Source organism: Taeniopygia guttata, chromosome 6 (assembly GCF_048771995.1).
Source record: "Taeniopygia guttata chromosome 6, bTaeGut7.mat, whole genome shotgun sequence".
Taxonomy (NCBI): domain Eukaryota; kingdom Metazoa; phylum Chordata; class Aves; order Passeriformes; family Estrildidae; genus Taeniopygia; species Taeniopygia guttata.
Window position 1 is genome coordinate 29113753 of NC_133031.1, and position 17953 is coordinate 29131705.

General features: G+C 48.3%; 1 protein-coding gene across 5 annotated transcripts in view; it reads right to left on the reverse strand.

The window, feature by feature from the left end:
• AFAP1L2 (actin filament associated protein 1 like 2) overlaps window positions 1-17953 on the reverse strand; it is a 65389-nt gene that overhangs the window by 46978 nt on the left and 458 nt on the right. The window contains exon 1 of one of the 5 annotated variants that reach the window (XM_072931278.1): window positions 2599-2617. The exons of the other annotated variants lie outside the window; for them this stretch is intronic. The gene's annotated coding sequence lies outside the window, so the exon portion shown is untranslated. Of the gene's footprint in view, window positions 1-2598; window positions 2618-17953 lie in introns of those variants that run through there. 5 annotated transcript variants of the gene reach the window in all.

Here is a 17953-nt window from a genome sequence, read left to right on the forward strand (position 1 = left end):
ACAGGGTTGCTACAAGCTGACTGATCCATTCCACCCAGGGCAGGAAGTCAGCTTGGAGAGCTCTTGCTATACTGACAGCCCCCACAATCTTTATCCCACTGTGAGAGCCACACATGAGCAGCTCCTGGTAACAAATAAGAGCAGTCTTGGACTTTCTGCCCTGATGTGCACGCAGGACTCACAAAATGGCTCAACACAGCTCACATGGCCTCCAACCATTCCCCTTCCACACACCCCAAAGGCAGGAGTTCAGCTGGAACACAAACCACAATCTTTTTTCTTCTTCAGCACCAAAATTTAGCCAGTTTTTTACCTTTCTGCTAGCCCACTCATGCACAGCCCACCCCCTTGGACCATAACATCCCAGTCTGGGCACACATTTGAGCTGGACAAGACCTTCCCCACAGATGAGTACCCCCACTGCATCCCAAGCCAGGAAATATCCAGTTGTCCATTCAGATACAGGCTTTAAGACTGGGGAACATGTATTTATTTTCTATTTACAGCTATCAAAATCCTTGCTTTACAGCAGTCAAGCAGTCAAAATACTTCATATAAACTTTTCTCCATGTTGTGGGTAGGAAGACAGCTGAAAAAAAGCAAATAGTTTACTCAGGGAAACACAGAAATTGCATTTGCTAGCACAAAGTCATTTTGACAGAGATCTTCTGTTTGTCTTTCCTGGTTGAATCCAGACTGACAGATCTAAGGTCTAGTTTTCTTGAAGTCAGTGAGAGGATTTCATCAATATTTTGAGGATTTGCTTCTCAGATGGAAAGATCAAAGATTATGTATATAATCAGTCAAAAAGTGTAATTTAAGAAGCAGTTTTTTCAGGTTGAAAATTGTATTTCAAACACAGACATGAACATCACGAGGGCTCTGGAGGGCTCGGACAGCTCCAGCCGATGGGCAGAGCATAAGAGGTCCTCTGGAAACAGGGACAGTAAATTCCCAAAATGAGTTTGTTGGCAAAGGCAGCACAATTCCCTTCTGATTTATTTCTGCACTGAAAAAGACATTCAACAGCTTTCCAGCATTAAGACATTTTCACCCCTCAGTCCAAAAAGGGCTTAGAGCTACTTCTGCCCCGTTACTGTACATTTCCACAACAGTGTGGAGTCTTGGCAGGCTTCTCAACCAGCTGGTCAGCCTCAAATCCACCAAAATGTGAGGAATAAAATATTTTTCCTCCCGAATTTCTGAGCAGCTGTTTCTCAGGAAAGACACTGGCCAATTTCAATGAATCTGCAAAGCTGTTGGGTGGGACATAGACACAACGATACTTTAACCTTGCTCAGAATGCCAGGGGTGTCTTCACCTCTCTAATGTGATTTTAGGAGGGATTATTCCTTATCAGAGAGGATATTTCTTGAGTTAAGATAAACAAGCCTTCTAGAAATGCAAAAGAAATATCTAAGGAACTGTTTGCTCTCTCTGTGTCACTGTCCCCTCTGTATTTTTTCTATTAATTCACTTTGGAAAACACTTATCAGAGAGGATATTTCTTGAGTTAAGATAAACAAGCCTTCTAGAAATGCAAAAGAAATATCTAAGGAACTGTTTGCTCTCTCTGTGTCACTGTCCCCTCTGTATTTTTTCTATTAATTCACTTTGGAAAACACCAAGGTTATTTCACAGACCCATAAACCTTCCAAACAAGGTGAGAGAGAGCTACTAAGATCCATGAGCTGCTCTGTCCTCTTCCTTCTCCCTGCCTTTGGTTACACTGCTTCAGCCCTTCCTTGCACTTACAAAGGTGTCTCATGAGCTGATGATGAGCCACGTCAATTCTCATTCAGGGGAAGATACATGCAGCATCAAAATGATTTGGTTTTTGCTTTATTTTGTGGGTGTTTTTTCCCCCACCAGGTTGGCCAGATGAATCAGCTCAGAGGGTGCCCTGACTGAGCCAGCACAGAGCAACCAGCAGCAGTGCCTGGCTCGGGAAGAGCAGGTACTGCAGCTCCCCTTTCCAGGCCTTCAGAAGTGTTCAGCAACTCAAGGTCCCCCACTCTAATGACCTACTTAGAAACCTCACTCGCTTCAACCTGCCCTTCTGGAAACTGTCAAGGTCAGACTTTCCCACCACTTTTTATCCCATTACTCTCCCCACCTCTGGCATCTCTTAATTCAAAACCACCCACACACTCAGTTCATGTGACAGCTCCATCCACTAACGTTTAACAGCTGACATTTTCCCCTAATCTGTTGATTTAGAGGCATATTTTTATACACAGTAACACTCCAGAATATCAAACCTATTTCATGTGGGGAAAAGACTCTCATGAAGCCCATTGCTTCTAGTTAATATGTGCCTGATGCCCATCACTTGAACACACCTTCAGTAAATCCCATGTTCTGAGCACTGCCAGTGTCCAGGGTACCCAGAGCATGCACTTCTCACTAACCCTTACATGCTGTGTCCTCCCCATGATCCTCACTTACAAGCCAGAAAAGAAAGCCATCAAAACCCCACCAACCAGCCATAAAAAAACCCCACAAAAGCACCATACTCAGAACCTCCCCAGAAGTTCCTCCTGGCTCTCAAACCAGCAGCAAGGATGCTCGGCTGGATTCTCTGGACCAGCAAAGTACCTGACAGCCAGTGGCCACAGAAGGAGTGCTCCTGCTGAAGCCAGGCAGCTTTTCCAGGAGGGATGCTCTCTGGCAGGGTGCATCCTGTGCTGCCCAGTCCCTCACACTGCCCAGAGCACACACGTGCACACCCAGGAGGATGCACTGCTGCTCCTCCTTCCCGAGGACAGTGACACCAACTAGAGCATGCTCATGCCAAGGAGCAGGTTCTGCTGCTCCCTGCACAGCTGCCAGGCTAATGATGGCTTCTTTTCAGGGACAAGCTCCAAGCTCAGCTGCTGCTGCCAAGCCCTGTCACAACAGAACATCAAGCCCAGGACCCTGCCAGGTGCTTTGGCTGCCTGCCCTCCTCCAGGAGCTCTTCTGCTCTGCATCCCTTCCCCACCACATGCTGTGTCTCACGGGATCACAGTCATGCCTTGGGAAGGTCAGGAGGCTCTTTGGGCAGATTTGCAATGCTATCAGTGTCTGGTACTGCAGGAGTCCCCTGCTCTGGGCACAGGGGACACCCCTCTCTCATCCTGCCAGACAGAGCCCCTTCCAGTCCCTACATGGGCAGGGCCTTCCCAAGGCTGTATGGCCACTGTGACCCAGCCTGGAGGGACAGACAGGTGACCTGCAGTGCAAAAGATTCAGACAGATGGGAAAAAAAGGGGTAAGTTTCACCCTGAACAACCAGTATGAGGTACATGTGCATCCCAGGCTCTTACTGTTTGCCACCTCGTACAGATCTTCTACTTGCAGACCCCAAATGAGCTTCAGGTTAGTGGAAAGCTTATTTACTCCTGCTGGGCTTGGATCAGGTCCTGCTAGGTAAAAAACCCAACAGCTAATGGGCATGTGACATACATGGAGCTTCCACTCCTATTAGCAGGCCTCTGAAACAACACAATTTTCCACCCATGCATTAAGCCAGTCCAATACTGACATCAGCTCATTTCCATTGATCCTGATTACATAATAGTGACTTAATTCTCCACAGAATTGAATTTTCCATATGTTTGGATCTTTTGCAGTTGCTACATGACTTCCTTGTTCCCTGCTGAATTTATAATTTATTATCTCTTTGTCCTATGCTTTAATAGTATGGCTTTTGCTGCAAGCAGAAATTTCTGCAGATTTTTTTGTTTTTTGTTTCCCGATATGTTTATGACATCAATGTCCTTCCATCTAAGAGACCTCCATGACCATGCTGCAGCATGGACACCCCTATAGCTTCAAGGATTGCCACCAGTTCTGGAGTGAAGTTACATTCTGTTACAACACACATCAAGAGTCGCTAATAACCATCATGGCACCCAAGTCTTTAGGCACATTTACTGTTATTTATAATTCATAAACATCGATTTTATGAGATCTGAGTGTTGTCCAAAAGCCCAGGTGATTGTAAAGGTTACAGTTTTATGGCTGCAGATGAAAATTCTCACTGCACGTGTCCCACCCATCAGAGAGGAATCTCTGTAAAACTACCCTGGTCCCTCAGCAGCCTCACTCAGAAAACATCCAGTAATACCTCTGGCTCAGTTCATTTCCTGGAGGACTGGAGCCCACATTTCCAGTCTCTTTGAGAACATACACATTTCCAGTGCAACTCACAAGAAAACGTTTTTCCTTTAACATCCATGTGATGCCACTGGGTAAAGCCATTAATTTTCACCATCTTCTTTTATAGCAAAGGCAGTTCTATGCACTCAAGACAGGAGTGAACTAGAACAAGGGAACGTTAAAAACACATTTTAAATTATTCTAATGAAAAGACTTGAATTCAGGGGAAAGACATAATCTAAAAGAAGGATACCTGGGTTTAAAAAAACCTTTTCTGTGGCAGAAGAGCCACTGCCCACAGTAAAACTTTTAAAATAAAAAATTAACCATCTGCTCCTTCATAGAAAGAAACTCCTTCTGCCTCTGCAGGTCTTTGAAATGGGTGTTAGTTCCTGGAAATGCATCAGCAAAACAAATCATCATAATGGTATGTGCAGAGGGAAGTTGGAGAGGAAGAGAAGGATGTGATGACATCTGGGAGCTCTCAGCCCTCTCTACTGCAGGATGGACAGCAGGTGCCATCTCCCTCCCACACAGGCCAGGATGAAAGCACCTGTGGCCCTGCTCCTCTCTCCTGGAGGAAGGAGCACAATTCTTCTGTTCCACACCTGCCAGAGGTCAGACCCCACCTGCACACCCTGCCAGAGGCATCCCCAGGAGCTGCAGGGAGCAGAGAGCCCTCCTGTCATGGATAGCCCCTGGAGCCTGCCTGAAGCTCAGCCGGTGCCTGGCCAGCACCTTGCTGCCCTCCAGCCACACTCTCAACACTTTCTGTTGTCAAGCCTTGAGCTTCTGACCCCTCTCCAAGCACAACCTCTGCTCTCACTCTCACACCAGCTGGACAAGTTGCACGATGACATTACAGTGGGACAGCCACTGCCTGCTGAGGGCAGGCTGGCTCTGACCCAGAGCCAGGACAGCTCTGATTTGGTGATGGAATGTGGGTAGCTGCATCCTCAGCACATCTCCTGGCACAGACACACTGTCTCCAGCTCTCACATCACAGCACTGGCTGTTCTTTGGCATCAGTGAAAATGGCTTTTTGTTTGCCATGCCAAGCAAGGAAATTATCTGATTCTTCCATTATATACATCCAGTCTGAGCAATCAGATGCCCTTATACATCACACCCATAAGAGTAACAAGATCTTCCAGACCATGGAATAATCCCTAGAAGAGCTGAGGCAAGTCACCTCACTGGGAATATTTTGCATTTAAATGGGGAGAAAATGCACACTCTCCAAACAAGGGATGAACTAGATGACCTAAAGGACCTTCTCTCTCTCTAAGAGGAACTATGTCACTTCCAAACCTGCACAGCTTGGGCCATCTAATCAGACTCCTATTTTGTAACAAATTCTGTGACCAGGGCTACAAGACAGACCAGGTGGGTCCTGCTCCCAGGCATCACTGAAGGACCAGCACATCTTCAGCATCCCAAGTGAGCCCACTTGACAGAGCTTTGCTACCCAACAGACTGGCTCCCTGCCCCAGCACCCTGCTCCTGCTCCCATCACTGTCCAGGCTGTCAAGTCAAGGCAGCAGAAGAATAACCTTGTGAAAAGACAAGAGCTGTCTGCTGGTGAGAAGGGCAACTAATGCCAGAGATGGTGCAGGACTGAGGAGAAATAAACTCCTCAGCCTCAGCAGAAACAAGTTGTTAGTAGCAGGACACTTCACAAGGCAACTGTGCCAAAGAAGCCCCATCACCTCCTACAAGCAGCCACCAAAAAGAACCAAGAAACATTCTTCAGGTAGAGACCCACTCGTTCTTAGCCTCCACAGGGCAGTGGCACAGAACAAAATGAAGGTCAGGGGCTGGATGTAGACTAAAGAAATAACGAGCACCAATGACACTTTGCTTCACACTGGGGACTGCCAGCAGCCCGTGGTGTGGAGCCAGACGTGTTTCACCACGCCACAGGGCCCTCGCTCCACGCGTGTGTGCAGCAGGCGCACAGAGCCAGCCGTGCTCCAGCTGTGTTTGTTTGGCCAGCTGCAGTGCCACAGAACACAGCTGCACTGGTCGGGGCCGTCACCTGGCCGCAGATGAAAGCAGCTCAGTAGCAGGAATTTGGCCATCCCTGCTCTGTGCAAGCGGAGCCAGCCCAGCGACCGAGCGGGGTCTGAGCGCGGCCGCCTCCTGACCCAGAGCGCTGCGAGAGGTGACAGAGGGGACGATGCATCCAGGCAGGGTGAGGAGCAGGCAGCAGAGATGGATTATGGAGTCTGACTGGAGGCCAGGAGATCCCAATTTTTATCCTGACCCCACCTCTGGCTTGAGCTGCGCTGCAGGAAGTCTTTCCCCTTCCTGCTTTGTCCACATTGCTCATTATTCCTATCGCAATAGGAATGATCTTACCCCACCCCAGTCCTTTCTGACTTGAGGAAAACTCTTGGCAACCAATATCAGAAATGTTTTCTTTCTCTCTTCACAAAAGTCTCCGCACTTCATTTCAGATGTTTATGGTTTTCATTTTCACTTAATATATGCTATGACTGATGTGTCGAAGCCATCATAGCCTAAATCTTCAGGTTTTATTTCTAAATGCAGTATAAAGAATTGCTCCCTGCTACTGACTGAGTCATCTCCTCTAGATCAAAGCCTGTCCTGCTCAAACTGAAACAAAACAGTTTGGTATTTGACTCTTTCATCTAGAAGCCAGTTCTGTCTGTGCTAAGCAGCACCTCCCTTTCCATATTCAAAAGGGAACATTTTCCTTCCTTCTGTCAGTGTGATGGCAGAGCAGGCCTGCACATTTGTGAATAACTAACAAAAAGCAACTGCATAAATGAGGAAAGGCAATTGTACAATCAATGGGTGAAAGAAAATTTGAAATTCCATCCCAGAATCTGGGATAAGCAAGCATTCCCAGGAGCACTATTTCATCAGAAGCTGGAAAGGCTTCAGCCTAGAGGATCAGAGAGAAGGTGACAATGTCCTTGCTGAAGTGTCCACAGATGATCTGGCTGCATTTTCATAGAGCATGTCTCCAGTGTGGTGGAATCTCCTCATCTTTCACGGTTCAAATAACTAACACAGTCCAGACCCTGGTCTGGAGCAAGGGTCGGCCACGTCAGTGCTGCTAGCACCTGGAATTCTGAGCATGTCTGCTTGGCAAAGGAGTAGTCAGCTCTACATCCCTCTTCTATAACAAATCAGCTTTAATTACATTAAATTCAAAGGTATCTTTATCAATTGCACCAGAAATACAGTTAGGTAATGGATCAGTAAAAATTGGTAAAACTTGCAGTCAATCCAGTGTAAATCTTAGACCCAGTCTGATTGTTGTGGTCAGCCCTCTGACTATGCTGGAATGACACCAGGAATTAATTTGGCCCTTCCCACCTCATCTAAATGCGGGCATGTTTATCAGGAAAAACAAGAACATATGCTGGAAACAGAGGATTTCCAAAAAAACCTCAATCCAGCATGGGAACAAAAGCAAACTGCAAAGATTTCGTAGCTAACCAGAATGTCAGAGTGAGATTGTCTGATCAGGGTTAAATGTTAGAATACCTTAAAGACAGCACTGGAACATCATCCAGACCTACACATTTTTAATGGAGACACTGAGCAGCCAAAGCTGTGACCTGGGAGTGGTACCCAACAGTCCATGGCTCTTATCCTGGTTTTGGGGCAATGCCAGTTCCAAAGGGACAGCCAACAACCTACGTTAACTACAAGGATTGTCCATTTATCCCCTGCACAGCACTAATAGGACACCCTATTTATGATCTTCAGTCCCCCTCACACAGTGTGTGCTCAACACCCATCTGTGCTCCTGTCAGTCCCCATGGCTTTGGCATTCCTGTGGGAGCTGGAACTGACCATCACAAGAATTAGACTGACCACAGCCGAAATGGTATCAGCAGCAAATGAAAAAAAATCCCTCCAGCATATAAGCTTAGGGGATGCCATTATTTAGGCCAAAGAATTGAAGGAAGGCTGACGTAGCCAATCCAAAGAAACACGAATGTGAAATCCTGTGCTGTTCAACACAGATTTCCAGCCAGAGTCAAACCTTGCCTCTGGGTGCTGCCCCTGCAATTCAGGCCATGCTCTGGCTGGGCTGCACTCAGCAAGGGTCGAATGTCTAGATGAACATGCCCTCTCCCTTCCTACAGCACTCCAGGTTTTTCAGCCTCAACATTGCCCAGAGCTTGCTGCTTTTGTTTCTAAGTATAATAAAACTGTCACTGCTCTTTTGGTTTAAGAGCTCCAGTGAACTATCAGAATTAAAAATAAATCATTCTGTTTCGGGGAATGCTGATCCTCCTGGGTCTAGAAAGCATTTGTTTCTCTTCTCAGCCAGACGTGGGAATTCAGCCTTTAGGATAAAGTATGGGAATTTTGATTGCCATTTCACTTCCCCCCACTCTGCCAACTCCCACTTCAATTTCCAGAAATAGATCTCGTCTACACTTAAGAGAGCATCTGTTTGAACAACCTGATAGGAAAACTACACTCACAGAAGTTAACTAGTGCAGGATGCCAAGAGGCTCAGGCTTCAAGCACCTGCATCCTCACCCAGGTCTGCTCTGCTTCACACACTGCCAGTTCACACTGGCTCAGTGCAGACCAGTGTAACCCATATGAAGAGAGCCCATCAGTATTTTGGCATGTACTGATTAAAGCAAGAGCCCATTGAGCTGAGAGTGTGACAAGCTACCATGATCCAAGTGCTCAGATGACAGCCCACGTCACCAATGTCTCCAGAGCTGTGGATCACAGTCAGAGGCAGAATTGCAGTTCAATATCCCAGAAATCAAGAGTATATGTTGGCATAATTAATACACTTTGTGATTGATTTAATGGTGAATTTTCCTAGAACCAGACCTTGGAATTCACATGGACTCAAACATATGCCAAACCACACTTGGAGCATTGATAATTTTCTGACACACTTTAATCATTTACAGGGTCTGCACAGAACTGCACTAGGGCAGCCAGCACCAAACAAGTCAATAATTCTTTTCAACACCTGGAAGACAACCTAGTTTCCAAGAAGCATCGTCTCATGAGGGGGACAATTTCAAAGCTCTAGCTATAGCAAATTAAACTGATGGGGCACATAGGCAACTAGATAATATCATCAGCTAGCATTGCTCATTAGAGAAAGGCAAGAGACACTCTGCATGGATTTGTGTGTGCTTCCTGTAACACAACTAGTGGAGAGAAAATGGAATAAAGTTGAAGCAGAATGAAAATCTGTGTTTATACAAAATAATACCATGCTTAACTCAAGAATAAATCATTTTCAAATGTTGCTTTGCTAAATAGTTTGGTAGCTGACTTCTGTAAAAACAAGATAGGCCCTTGTGAGCAGAAACTGATTTTATTATTAACTCCTTTGTGTTGTGATTACTTAAGTTATAGACAGAATGCAGTAACCCTTGATCAGGAACATCATGAGAAGTTCAGTCCTCATGTCTTCCTACAGCTTATTCACAGCCTGGCTGAAGGAGGTATTGCTGGATGAATTGGTGGGTGAAGGGTGAAGAAGCTGCTCTGTAGACAGGACTGACTTATTCCAGAGGTCACTGGCTTTTAGGTCACTGTGACCCTGCACAGGCTCACCAACAACTGCATTTAGCTCTGACACTGCTGCTCAGAGGAGCAAGACACAAGTAAGTGTGGAGCACAAATGGTGTGGGAGAAACCAAAAAAAAACCCGAAACTGTCACATGCACATTTCTCTGGTGACTGCACAGCTCTGGGGCACTTGTGACCGTCTTCCAACGAGACAGGTGAGGTTGCTGAACTCCAAAAGCACCTGCAGGCCCAGCACTGGCTACACCTAGAGCCCCAGGCACCAAGTGCAACGTGCCCCAGATGAGGTAAACAACCCACATGGGCTGAAAATATCCAGGAGAAAAAGCACGTAGCCACCCTGCTGCCCAGCAGATTCCAGACCCCTGCAGCAGTGGATGGTGAAGCCAGAGCCACCCTGCCAGTGTGTCCCCAGCTGTCTGTGACTCAGGCTTGGGGAAGAGGGCTCCTGACCACTGGAAGCAGCCAGGCTTGCCTGGCACCTCCACTCAGACCTAGTGTATACCACTTCACCCACAGCTCACAGCTTGGCAGAAGAGATGCACCCCTGTGCATGTGTACTGAATTCCCAACAGGGGAAAAAAAAATCTGGCTGTGGTTGGGTGACATGAATGCACATCCCACCCCTCTGCCCAGGTAACCACAGCAAGGTAAAGACAGCTTAGCTGCTTTGTTAACTGAGCTCAATCAGTCTGAGTGTTCTCTTCTCCTTTATCACATTTCAGCAGCTACCAGGATCAGGCAATCCTTTAGCAGATGTGGAACTGTACACTACAATCCCAGCTCTCTGCCTGATGCTGCATTCCCCAGAGCCATGGAGAAGCCTGAGAAGTATGACAATAAAAAGAGCAGACATTCCCACCATTCAAGACTACGTGGCACAAATTTAGAGATTGCAGTAGAACACAAAAGGTCCTTGAAGATGCTGGGTTTATACCAAGGAGACAGGACGTGCTCCCCAGCCAGGCAGCCTGGATGAAGCTGCTGGTGGGATGGAAGGAGCAGATGGCCTCCAGCTGTCACAAGCCACTGCTCAAGTCTGGGCTGGCCACATCTCCACTTTTAAAGTCAGCCCCAACTCCCAGACTTGTGATACTTTGCTACCACAACTGGTGGCCCCCTAACTGCTGCAACCACGTACCTGTTACCAGCAGGCACCAAAAAGTCTCTCTGCATTCTACTGATTTCAGCTCATTCACAGCGGGACCATCAGAAGTCAGAGCTGTTTGGCACTGGGACTGTCTGAACAAATACATGGGTTCCTTCCAGAGATGACAAACTGACAGTGCTACTGGAAGGCTGTGGGGCTGCAGCTGGCTTGGTTGCATTCCTCAACAGAAGAAAGCCCCAAATTTCACACACACTTGTGGAGGACTTTCAGCAAAAGCCGCTTGTGACATCATGTGACCTTGTGCAACTCAGGTTCTCTGCGAGCCAGCTCATTCTTCCCAGCCTTAATATTTGTCATACGCTGCAGTGACAAATAGCAATGATGAGATACACAGAGCGACTCTGGATCAGAGATCTCTTTGCAGATACCTTATCTCACAGGAGCTGCACACACATTTCCCCTCGCCACCTGCCTGGGCTGGCTGTCTCAGAACACACACAGGCTGCAGGACAGACATCCTCTCCTTGCAGCAGACCAAGACTTGCTCCCCATCTCACTCAGTCCAAGAGGGAAGGGCTCAAGCACGAACTGTAAGAATCTCCTGGCTCAGACCCACCTCTTTCAAAGCACTGCTGCCAAAATGTTATGCAAACTTCTTCAAAAGGCATCCCAACTGCTTAGCTGCCACCTCGACACTCCAAACTCAGTGCCAGCTCTGGAAAGCCTCATTAATTATTAGCAAAATTGGGAATCTAAAGATATTTTTTAGAAGATCCAGTCTCCTACAACACAAAAGGAAGTAAAAAACCTCATATGCATCACACCAGTGCTTGGGGGTAGCTACTGCTCCTCGCTGTCTCTGGAGGAGATTCCTACACTCAGAAGTAAGAAGCTCGCAGGCTAAACTGGCAGCTAAGACTTGTGATTCCCTATTTCCCAGGCTTTTTCTAAGCTTCGTGCTATACTTTTATCCTAAGCATATCCAAAACGTAAAAAAGAAAAAAAAAATCAGACAATCTTTATGCAATACAGAGCACAGTCCACCCAAGGAGAGGAAATACTTTTATTAAATTGCAAGTGGCCAAGTCTGTATGTTACGTGGGAGTTTCAGTCTGATCCCATAATTCTGAGATATTTACTTCCAGACAGAGCTGTTTACAACCAAAGACAACATCGCCATGCTCCAAACCATCCTCAGGCTTGCTTTCTATGGAATTTTGCCCATGGAGAAAGAGATAGGTCAGCGGAGGGGCGGAGGGGAAACGTATTAAAATAAGTCCTGGCCCTTGTCCTTTGAATGTCAGACCAACCCAGCACATTTCCCAGGCCTAAGGCAGGAGCTGCCTTGCTCCCAGCTCCTCAAGCAAGGGCTGCTCTGCCAGCCTGGCCCAGCAGCCCCAAGGCAAAGCGCTCTGGTGGCTGCAGCCCGGGCTGTGCCCTGTCCCAGCTGGGTGCACAGGGCACCGCGCCAGCACCGCTGTGCTCAGCTTCGCCAAGGCCCCGCTCCTCTGGCCACCCTCAGCAACTCCTGTTTGTTTTGGAGGCTTTCCCCTCCTAAAGCTCTGCTCCCTGGATTCAAGTAAATCTAGTAATTTTAGCCAAAAAAGAGGTAAAAAAAAGAATGTTGGGTGCCAGGGGATCGGTGGCTTCCTACTGAACACTTCTGAACAGATTTGTCATTTGTGAACTCCTACAGTCATTACTCCAGTTCACACAAGGTTTTTAGCTGTGAACCATAGCACACAGCAAGCAGGTCCCAAATTTAATCCCTCTTTGTCACAGGGCAGCACAGCTCTTACAATGGAAATGCCTTCTCTCAGCTACTGCCAGGGAATTTGCTAGTTCACTGACACTTCTTCCCAATAATCCACCACCACCCCACAGCTCCAGCCCAGAAAGTGGCTGTATGAACACCTGCACCAGCAACTCCTTGGAACAAGGCCCTGTCAGACACATCTCTGACCCAGAGCTGCGCTGACAGGCTGCAGCACAGACAGGACCAGTCTGTCTTGTCTGTTGACCCAAAAGAAAAGCACAAATGACTCAGCTTCCATGATGAAGTAAACAATAATATGCAGGTCATCAAACTGGCTGTGTGACTGTAGGATCACAATTCACTTGGTGGGTCTGGATCTGTGTTTCAGCCAGACAGCTTCAAAGAGGAACACCTATGCCCTGGGTGCACATGCTCTGCATCCCTTCTGATGATAGGTGCACCTCTTATTTTTGGTTCCCCAAGACGTCCCCTACAGCTCTGGGCTCTTGGTTGCTATTGCCTGAGGATGCACTTCCCTGCATTACATGAATCCTGCCTTTCCAGAGCATACAGCAAATTAGAGTTTACAAAGACATCTCAGAAGAACAGCATCCCTAATTTCCCTTGATCTAGGGTGGATGGTTGCAAGGACAGCATTGGCCATTGATGGAGCTTGGGATTCAGGTCCTGAATTGGCCACGAAATCTTAAGGGATTCAGACAAATCATTAAACCTTCATATGTACTGTTTGTTGAGATGGAAACATTGAGGAACAAGTATGCAGCTGAGCAGGTGTCCAGAATTCAGACTTTAAAGCCTGTGTTGCTTTGGTGCACAGCCTGGGTGACACGAGCTGCCCATTGCCTGCTTGCCCCCAGCCCTCCCTGCTGCTGGGAGCTGACAGAGCCAGCCATGCCCAGCACAGAGCAGCACACGCATTTCTGCACAGACACTCCCTGTGGTCCTGGCTGTGGGCGTTCAGTGAAAGCCATCAGTGAGGAGCCAGGAACAATTCCCTCATTCAGGCAGCGTCTCCAGCCCCCAGCCGGGCACACAGAGCCAGCTTCCAGGAGAGGTGAAGGTGTGGGGAAGAAGGGGAACTAGACTTGCTTACACACAAAGGTGAAGGAAGGGCTCTTGCTCTGTCTAGAGCATTCCAAAAGCAGATGCCCAAAGGCTCAGAGCTTGTGATCTAGCTTTTATTCTCTTTTTCCCCTTCTTTTAAGAAGAAAGCTTTTCTCCAGGCTCTTGGCAATTTTGGTAGTGACACAGATGGGGCACAGACCCCAGAGCAGCAGGGCTGCAGGGGTACTGCTCCCCTGCCCTTCACTGCACGGGTCCCTGCCCCTTACTCTCAAGAGATGGAGCCAGTCCCAGGGATCATTTTGGGGTAGCAAAAGGAGCACCCCAAACCTGGCAGTTCCATGCACTCCTCCCAAGGGCCATTGCTGCTCATGGAATGGGGGAAGCCAGCATCCCTACAGCCCCCATGCTCCATGCAGTGAGCCTGTCTTGGTGTGGGGAGCCCTGGAGAGCCTGGTGTGCATGTAATACAACTCAGAGATCCTCCTGTGCCCTGTTTAAACAAGAAATGCAGCTGTGCTAGAACAGACAGAAGTACTCTACTGGCACAGGTGGGATGGCTTGGAAGGGTGGGCATGGCAGATGTTTGAGACAGGCTGTGGTTTCAGTTACAGAAAAAAAGGATTCATGTCCTCAAGCCCTGCAGAGTAAATAACTCTGTACTCCTGCTGCCTACTCCTCATTCCATTCCCCAAAACAAACCAGGGTCCCTGTCACATAAGTGAGAGTTACTGTGTATGTTACGAGGTTCTGCATGACACAAATTTTCATCTGCATGTAAAAGAAGGCACAGCACAGCAGCTGGAAGTTATACTGGGTTTGGCACAGAGCAGTACATTGCCCTGTTTCCTCTAGTTGCCGCACCAAGACAATGAGTTAAACACAACAGCTGTGTGGACAATCAGCTGAGGAGAAACCACATATGTCTGTAGACAGAACAGATTTTGTTCATATGAATCAATCCATTTCCAGCTCTGATTACCAGCAGTTTATAAAGCACCTCAGATTGCTACCAGGGCTCATGTCTTTCATTCATGTCTCCACTTTTCAGTCTAACCCCAAGCATATCCCTTTGTATGTGCAAGAACATGTGGAAAAGGACACATGCCCTAGTCCTAAACAGACCCAACCCCTTTCCCCTCCCAGTTAAAACATGTTATCTTAGCAAGCAAACACTTCTACCAAGTCACTATTTTACTCCTTATCAACACTAACCTGTTGGTTTCTGTTAAGAAGACAACTTCTCCTTCAGGGGCAAACAGTGTTCCTCTCCTTGGGGGAGCACTGCAAACACTTCCAAGGTCCTTCTGACAAGGAATATGAAGCTTGAATCTTTGCTCAACAGAGATAGTAAAACATGAATGCCAAACACTTCTCTTTGAAGAACTGGGCTGGAAGTTGCTCCGATTTCCATTACAGACCTCTAACACATTTAAAACACAGTAATTATCTTACAAAACTCTCCACATTCACATCACTTAACATTTTAGACTACGAGCAAAGGACTGCATCACCCATGACTGCAGTGACAAAGGTGTCAGTCTGAGAGAACTTGACAGAGATGGAGGGTAAATGAAGGTGTCCCCAACACATCCCTCAGCGGTAACAATGCACTCGGCACCTCTTCCCCTCCCGAGGCCTGCAGATGGTTGGTCACAGACCAGCCAGCCATGTCTGACAAGCATGGTAAAGAGCAGGCAAGAAGCCATAATGCCCCTAGAACAGGGAGCACAAGTTGGGACATTGCCATATTCAAAGGCAAAACACATGGGAAGGGGGTGAGAGCAATCACAGGAAATAGAGGAGGAGCAAGAGCAAGAGACCAGCAGCTCTGTCCTCGTCACTACAGTGACCACCCTCGGTCACACCTGCTCTCTGCAGGTCTCCCTCTTGTCCCCTTGGGCTGTTGGGTCTGTTGCTCTTTATGCCTCACACACACTCCCCAGTCACAGGAAGAAAGCTCCTTTATAAACAGCATCTTCACCAACAGCAGCCATTCTTTAGGGGAGCCTGGCAGGAAAAAAACCAACCCCTCGTGCACGTCATGATTATCCTTCAGAGCTTCAGCAGCCTAAGAGGAGTCAAGAGGCAGCAGTGTCCCCCTGTGCAGCTGGCTTTGTGACCTCATTTGCAGTGGCTGGGAAAGGAAACCCATTCCCAGGAGAGTTTCACAATCTCTCCTTCCCTTCCCACCGTGCAAGTCCAACAGCCCCAGCTCTTCCCACTCCAGCGGTGCCACCCTGCCAGCCACCAGCCCCAGCCTCCCACCCCGCCTGGCTCTGCGCGCTCCACCCAACCAGGTTCCTGTGGCTGCTTCATCTGCCACTGAAACAGCAGAGAAACCTGCACGTGCCACCTCAGAGTCTGGATTATTGCACATCCCTGCCCGTGTTTAAAGGATAGATGCTTGCAAACTTAATTTCGTAAGCAGTAGGACAGATTTTGTAGTCAAATTCATTTTCCCAGAACACCAATTCATTGCTCAACACCCCTCTTCGAGTCCATCCACCTCTATCATTACAGGATTTTCCTGCACAAGCACTCTGCCTGGCTAGTGGCAAGGATGAAGACTTCCCATAGCGAGGCATCAGCGAGTTATCCCCACCAGAACAGACACATATCCCCCGTGCTTATTCATAACAGCCCACTTGTCTGCCCTCTCTACCTGCTCCTCAAGCCTCCCAACTCCCACATGTTCTCCTCCAGCCCAGCCTTCCCCCACACCTCACCAGCTCCGGGTGACTCCAGTCACTGGAGAACACCTCCCATGCACTGACCCAGATGTGCTGTCACCTGTGGCTGCCCCACAGGGCTGGCAGTGCCTCAGTACCACCCCTGCTCCCACACCCGCCAGCACCAGCACAAAAAAGCACTGGCAGGGCTCCGCCATCAGTTGTGCTCGCTATTTATTCATCACACATGTGCAGAACATCCCTGCTGCTCTGAGGGAGCAGTGTGCATATTTAAAAAGACAATTTACAAAACATAGCTGAATCTTAATGAATCTACTGCTTTGCTACTGGAACTGAATGGAATTGTGCAGACCCTGCCAGGATGGGGAAAAAGAAACCAAACAAACCCAAGCCAACTACACAATATTTGACTTGTAATATAATCCTTAGGATCGCTTTTGCAGTGTGTTATTATTGTGCTTATCAGGCCTGTAAAGCACCACTTGTAAGGAGGAAAAGGATCAAAATGCAACAGGCAGCACAGTGCCAGCCCTGTCAGAATGCTAAAGTATTGCACAGTGAAAAAAACACACAGTCCTGGCAAAAGTTAACTTCACACAACATGATACCTCAACATTAGGAAATGAGCTATTAGCTCAAATGCATCGACTGAGGTCTCAGCAAACCCTTCTGGTTTGACAGTAATAAGTATAAATGGGGTCTGGCAGAAATACATTTGTTTAGTACCAAGTTCCCCATTTAGATGTTCGAGTTCCGTGAGGAGGACAGCAGTTACAAGGAGAGTCCCACTTCCTCTCAACAGGTAAAATTTACCGCAGAAATTTACTCCGTGCTACGCAAGGCGTGGACCCGCCTCCTCCAGGGGAGGTTCCTACACATCAGCAGGAGCAGAAATCAAAGAGCAGCCGCACACATCCGAGCGCTCCGTGCCCGGACACTTCATCCCACTCCTCCCGCCTCAGCTGGCAAGGAGCGCTCATGTTTGAAAAGTATCCAGGAGTGCCCATAGCAGCAGAGTCCTGAGATGTGCCAGACCCGACGCTCATGACCAAGCAGCATCGCAGAGGAAGCGCCGGAGCCATTGATTGAGGGGAAATAAATGGGCTGTGGGTGACAGCCAGCCCGGATGAAACCTGCCAGGGAGAACGCTGGGAGCTGCTCACCTTCCCTCTCCCTAACCACCAGAACTATTTGCGTTTCGAAAACAGGACACCCAACGCCGTGCCTGTTCAGCCTGGGAGGGTGGGAAGTCCACGCAGATGGGCGGCTTAGGACGAAAGACGGAACGGGCAGTGTCAGACAACTGAGCGGCTCCAGCAAACGCAACAAGCCGCTGCTTTTAAGTGGCAAAAAAAGGTCCCGATCTCCGGATCGGATAAAACGTGAAATGTTCCCACATCTCCCTCCTTCTCCTTCCCTTCCTAGCCGGTGCCCGGGGCAGGTACGCAGGGACTGCACATCCCCGGGTGGGAGCTGCCCGCACCGCCCCGCACCTTCCCCATCGCTCCCCGCACCGGGCCCCACGGCGGGCACCGATCCCCCTCCATCCCCGAGCTGACCCCGGCCCCGGTGGCGGAGATCGCCTCCGCTGGGAGCCAGTTCCCGTCCCCAGCA